The sequence below is a fragment of the Cheilinus undulatus genome, linkage group 8 (genome assembly GCF_018320785.1).
Source record: "Cheilinus undulatus linkage group 8, ASM1832078v1, whole genome shotgun sequence".
Lineage (NCBI taxonomy): Eukaryota > Metazoa > Chordata > Actinopteri > Labriformes > Labridae > Cheilinus > Cheilinus undulatus.
In genome coordinates, this window is record NC_054872.1 from 7,686,040 (window position 1) to 7,692,039 (window position 6,000).

At 42.5% G+C, this 6,000-nt stretch overlaps 1 long non-coding RNA gene and 3 other non-coding genes across 4 annotated transcripts; all 4 read right to left on the reverse strand.

Annotated features, from left to right (window-relative positions):
* Positions 1 to 26: 26 nt before the first annotated feature.
* Positions 27 to 98, reverse strand: trnaa-ugc. The gene has a single exon. It is a non-coding gene; the product is annotated as a tRNA-Ala (tRNA).
* A 593-nt stretch (positions 99 to 691) lies between these two features.
* trnag-ucc lies at positions 692 to 763 on the reverse strand. Its single transcript has one exon. It is a non-coding gene; the product is annotated as a tRNA-Gly (tRNA).
* Positions 764 to 1,841: 1,078 nt separating this feature from the next.
* On the reverse strand, positions 1,842 to 1,926 carry trnas-aga. The gene has a single exon. It is a non-coding gene; the product is annotated as a tRNA-Ser (tRNA).
* A 2,272-nt stretch (positions 1,927 to 4,198) lies between these two features.
* Positions 4,199 to 4,834, reverse strand: LOC121512964. The gene is made up of 3 exons (XR_005992159.1): positions 4,767 to 4,834; positions 4,321 to 4,578; positions 4,199 to 4,233 (listed from the first exon to the last, which is right to left on the reverse strand). It is a non-coding gene; the product is annotated as an uncharacterized LOC121512964 (long non-coding RNA).
* Positions 4,835 to 6,000: the final 1,166 nt, after the last annotated feature.

Below are 6,000 nucleotides of genomic sequence, written 5' to 3' on the forward strand. Positions count from 1 at the left end.
CTGAGGCTTGAGACACACCATGTTTGTGGAGATGCCGGGGATTGAACCCAGGGCCTCATACATGCAAAGCATGCGCTCTACCACTGATCTACATCCCCTGTGCTGTACAGTCCCATACAGAACAGATGGAGCAATAGAACTGCAATCTTTGGGCCTGAGCTGACCTTGTGCATGACTACCAGGAAGGGCTGTTGCTGTTGCTAACCATAGAAGATTTGGAAAAGATTAGCAAGACCTAAGCAGAAACTCCAAAGGATTCCAACCTTTTAAACCATTTGGACAGGACACCACCACCCCTTGCCTGGAGCTCTTCACCGCCTCGGGTACTTTGCACCTAATGTCTGCAAGCGGCAAAGTAGGTGATACTGACACACCTTGGAATGGACACCAAGTTAAGGGTCTGAGGAAATGGGGCAGATTGGCAGAAAGAAAGCAAGTAAAGCAGAGTGATGGGGCAAGAGTCCAGAGGTACGCAATTTACCCATACAAAGCTTTCATCTGCCAGTTCTCTCCCAATGCAGTGGAGAGTTCTTTCTCTTCCAAAGTCACTGAGCAAGCAAGGGAAAGCAAATGCCAGGTGCCAGACCGTAAATTGCAATTCCACTTAGCAATTTCAGTACAGGACAAGCCACAGTTGCACTGCATGAAAGGATGAAAACCTTTGGAGCTTGCTAGTGCTATGCCCACCACCTGCGATGGCCGGGAATCGAACCCGGGTCAACTGCTTGGAAGGCAGCTATGCTCACCACTATACCACCATCGCCTGGTGAAACCCAGACCACAGTGGAGACAAACCGCTGAGGAGCGTACATTGGGGGAGGAAGGACAGATGAAGATGCTTGGTAAGGCCGGCCACACGCTAGACGATTTTTTAATCTGAAACGATTTTAAAACCGTGGGAGACCACAGACTTCAGGACAATTTACAAAGATTTTTCATCTTTAATCCTCTGAAAGCACACACTACACGACTCAGCCAGACTGTCAGATCACTGGAGACCACACACCTGCCGACTTGCCTACGACCTCGTGTGATCACGTGACTTCAGAAAAAAAAAAAAAAACACAGATGTCTGTTGATACCGTCTTGCTGTCTCTCCAAAACATAGTGTCCTGGCATGCGTTACAGGTGCAGCAACAATCATAAAACAGGGGAAAGATTCAGGACAAAATCCTGGCTGGAATTAAGGTAACGTTGTGTTTATGGTTGTAAGCGGTGAAACTACGTATGATTTGTCTGGTGACGCTATCCCGTGTGCTCGCTCTCATTGGTTGTGGTGGGTACTATGTCAGCGGCACTATGACCTAGAATCGCAAATGTCCAACATGTTTGATATTTACGATTCAAGGTGTGGGAGGCTACGACGTGATTTGGAGCAGTAAATGAATCATGTTGACACCACACACATGCAGACTACTCAGACAAATAATCGTTTGCAACGAGGCTCCAGTCGGTATACGCCCCCGCAATCGTCGGGGGAGGCAAATTATGCCCCAAATTGGGCTTAAAATCCTGTAGTGTGTGGCCTGCCTAACTGCTGCTACTGCTCCCATGGCTAGTGCCTATATTTCCATAATTAGCACGATGGCAACTAGCATCATACACAAACTATTGTGCGAAGGACTAACCGTTAAAAGCACATGGTTAGACATAAATGGAAAAGCAATCTTTGGCATGGGGAACCAAAGCGACACAAGTGAGCTTGTTAAGCACACATTCATAATGTCTCCAACACATTTTCAGTCAAGTCTCTACTTTGTGCATCTGATGCAGAAACCCAAATGTATTATAACTCCATAGGGTCTGTTGTTTGAGACCTTGTTTCTGGAAGAAGACTCTACCGTTGTTGGCAGGACTTGAACCTGCGCGGGGAGACCCCAATGGATTTCTAGTCCATCGCCTTAACCTCTCGGCCAAAAATGGGGCAAAAGGGACTGCCATGAGGAGGGGAAAAAGGAAAAAGGAGGGGGAAAGGGGAAGGGGAAAAAGGAGAAGAAGAAGGTGGGTTTCATACACACCTTTCGTGCTTTTCTGTATAAAAATATGAATGTAGCCTTTACATTAACTTCTTCCTCAAAATTTTACAATAAAAGTATTTCTCTTTTTATGTATCCTTTTACTTGTGTTGTTATTCTTTGAATAGTTTTACAGATTAAGAACTTCATAAACAATAAAGTTATTGAGGAGTACTGATGAGATTCAATGGGAACGACAAGAGAAGTATAGCTGTCAAAAACAAGTTTATTATTATGATTATTATTATGCCTTATTGGAAATGACAGCTTACATCACTCAAACACAAGAAACAAACTATTACACCATTAAACTTCTATTATATAACAGATACAAAAGAACACTATTTATTATATAAATGATACAAATTCAATATTGTACATATATACAGACATTAGGTAACACTTTATTTGAAGTTTTATTCATAAGACTGACATTATGCTGTCATAATCATGACATGACACCTGTCATTAACATGAATAGGGCTTCATGAATTTTGCCATTAAGCGTCATTTGCTAAATTATGACACCTTTACCACAAATTTCAAATTATCGTGATTATGCCTTCCGAAAAAATGTCAATTTTGCGGTAAAGGTGTCATAATTTAGTGAATGACACTTAATGGCAACATTCATGAGGCCCTATTCATGTTAATGACAGGTGTCATGTCATGACTATGACAGCATTATGTCAGTCTTGTGAATAAAACTTCAAATAAAGTGTTACCACATTAACTAACATGACCAAGACCACATTATCCGAGACCAAGACTTGCCCAAGACCAAGACTTGCCCAAGACTTTGGGAACCGAGACCGAGACATGACCAAGACCAGGACCAGAAAAATCAATTTTAAAAAGCATGCCACAGTTAAAGCGCGTTCTCTCTTTAATTTTAGTTTTCTTTTTAATAAATCTGATAGATATAAACAAGGTTTCTGCCAAAGCACAACATGCAAAATCTCAAATCTTAATTTCTTCTTTAACTAATTTCTTGTAAAAGTTAAATCCTTGTATTTAAGAGCCACTGACAAGTCCCAAATTATCTGAAAAATCTGAAAATGAGATTTTTATCTAGATTTGTTAGGTGAATGAGGCCTAAAGTAAGTGTTCAGAGATATTTCTGACCAGAAATAAGATGGACTGATGTCTGAGTTTTGCAAGTGTCTGACACATAAGCCACTCGAAAAAATTTCCAAGGAGGGTTAGGTTTTGTCTTGATGTAAAATCCCGAGTCCGGCTAGTCTGAGACTGAGACGAGACCGAGTAAAAATGCTCTCAAGTCTGAGACAAGACCAAGACTTTCAAAATGTGGTCTCGAGACCAAGACCAGTCTCGAGTACTACAACACTAGCAGCTATCATCTTAAAAAAATTACTGCTCAAGAGTCTGCTTCCACTCTGTAACAGTCTGACCAGATGCAGGACAGAACCACTTCCCTTGACTTGTGTGTGACCAGTGCTCTTGTTTTTGGGCTGACCACACGTTCCACATTGATAGTGGTAGCTGTCTTTGATGTGCCGTTTCTTGAGTGGCTCTCCTCTTGCTGCGCTCCTCATCCTCAAGTGCAGCCTTCTTCAGCCTCCATTTTCTATGGCGATTTGAAGAGTCTGCTGACTGGTTGGATGATGATGGTGCTGTTGCTGATGAGAAAGGCACCATGCATTGAGGATGCAAAGCTGAAGGGGTGTATTGTTGAGAGGGGTATGGTAATGGCTGAGAGGTCCAGCCTGGGTAAAGGGGTGGTGGTGTGTTGTACATCCATGGGCCAAAAGGTGAGGGTGGTGGCATGAAGCTCTGTGGCTGTGAGCAATAATCAGGATATTGGGCCGGTGCAGTGCTTAATGAGTATGAGGCAGAAGATGATGTTTGTGAAAGTGGTCTCTGCTCATAGGATGGCCAGGCCGAACATGGAGCTGGGGGATGCTGACTCTGCTGGTGGGAGGGGTTAGTGAGAGAGTCAGATCTAGCACCAAGATCTGGATCTGACAGATAGTCCTGTGCTATGATTATTCTGTTGGCACGGCGGGGGCGAATGACTGCCTCACCCTCGCGATTTTCTGGCTCCTGAAACTCCATGCACAAGTGTCCATGCTCTACAGGTGCTGTAGGGAGTGGTTTTGGCTTTGGCATGGGTTCCTTGGCCACAGATATATTCTGAGGAAGTTGTACACCTTGCAGTAACAAGTCCCTGCCGGCTCTTTTTTGCCTTTCATGCAACCTGGGGAAAATGCAATACAGAGGAGTTTTGAGCCATACAAAGCCATTACAGCAATGAAAAATGGAGAAAATCAAAAATGTATCTCACCAGGAAGAAACAGTGGTGGTGTTGATGGTAACTAGTACCAAGTTGGTCTGGCCCTGAATTGCCTGGCTGTCCTCAAGCAGCTGTTTAATATGGCTGTATGTTTGGACAATGGACTGTGGTATGGGCAAGGTTTTATCCTTGCAGTCCTTTGGACGATTTCTTGCCTGTTGGTATTCCTTGCACAGCTTGATGCACACACACTCAGAGACTCTGTTGGTGTCTGGTCTTTGGGCTGCCTGGCCATGGGTCATGAACAATCTGAATGAAAAGACAATGTGTTAAATACAACAAAATGCACAAAGCAGGTCTGTAACTTTGATTAAACATGCTTTGCATAAATCCTTATCAACTGTTTAATGTCCATCCATTATTGATTGCAATCTGTCAGAGTTTGTTATCAAATTCTTTTAATACATGCAACATTGATTGTTAATTATGTAATTCACCTCTCAGCTGCTTGTTGACCTGGAGCAGAGCCACTGCGCTTCCTGGAAGCTCTCCACGGCCCTGGAAGGGTCTTCTTTTACTTTTCAGGGTGTATTTGGTGGGAGATTTGTCCATGGGATGCAGAAGGAAATACAATCGCACAATCTCATTTACTTCTCCAGCTGATAAGGCTGTGATTGTGCGGTTGAGGCTGACAAGAAACTCCGCCAAGTTGTCAACATCCTCCCACCCTGGAAAGCCCCTTGCATCACATCTGCTATCCTAAAAGTGAGGACAGAAACACAACGCTGTTTTTTCTACACTCATGGAAATTAGTCTTGGTCTCAGTGTATAGACACTTAAGATCTGCAGTTGTGCAGTATGTACATAACTATCTTACATTTTTGGTGAGATTTTCTGGTCATTTTAATCAAATATGGATCACAATATCACTGAATGACAATTAGTTTTACTACCTGCTGTGATGTGCAAGGTCCACTTGTGGCGTCGTTGCCAGGACTGTCAGGACCGGAGGGGACTGTGAGAGACTGAGACATATGTGAGAGGAAAGTAGTTAAAAGAAAAGGCAGTCACAAATTGCAAAATCCACTGGTTTATGAATGTTGAACCCAAAAAAGACAAATTCTAACATCAGCTCAGGTATTATGGTAAGTATTTTTCTCTTTACAGGTGTTTTGATAGCTAGTATTGCCAGTGAGTAATCTTTCTTTCAACAGGTAAGTATTTTTCTCTTTACAGGTGTTTTGATAGCTAGTACTCCCAGTGAGTAATCTTTCTTTCCACAGGTTAGTATTTTTCTCTTTACAGGTGTTTTGATAGCTAGTATTGCCAGTGAGTATTCTTTCTTTCCACAGGTAAATATTTTCTCTTTACAGGTGTTTTGATAGCTAGTACTCCCAGTGAGCAATCTTTCTTTCCACAGGTAAGTATTTTTCTCTTTACAGGTGTTTTGATAGCTAGTATTGCCAGTGAGTAATCTTTCTTTCCACAGATAACCATGTTTCTCTTTACAGGTGTTTTGATAGCTAGTACTCCCAATGAGTATTCTTTCTTTCCACAGGTAAATATTTTTCTCTTACGGGTGTCTGATAGATAGAACTCCCAGTAAGTAATCTTTCTTTCCACAGGTAACCATGTTTCTCTTTACAGGTGTTTTGATAGCTAGTACTCCCAATGAGTATTCTTTCTTTCCACAGGTAAATATTTTTCTCTTTACGGGTGTCTGATAGATAG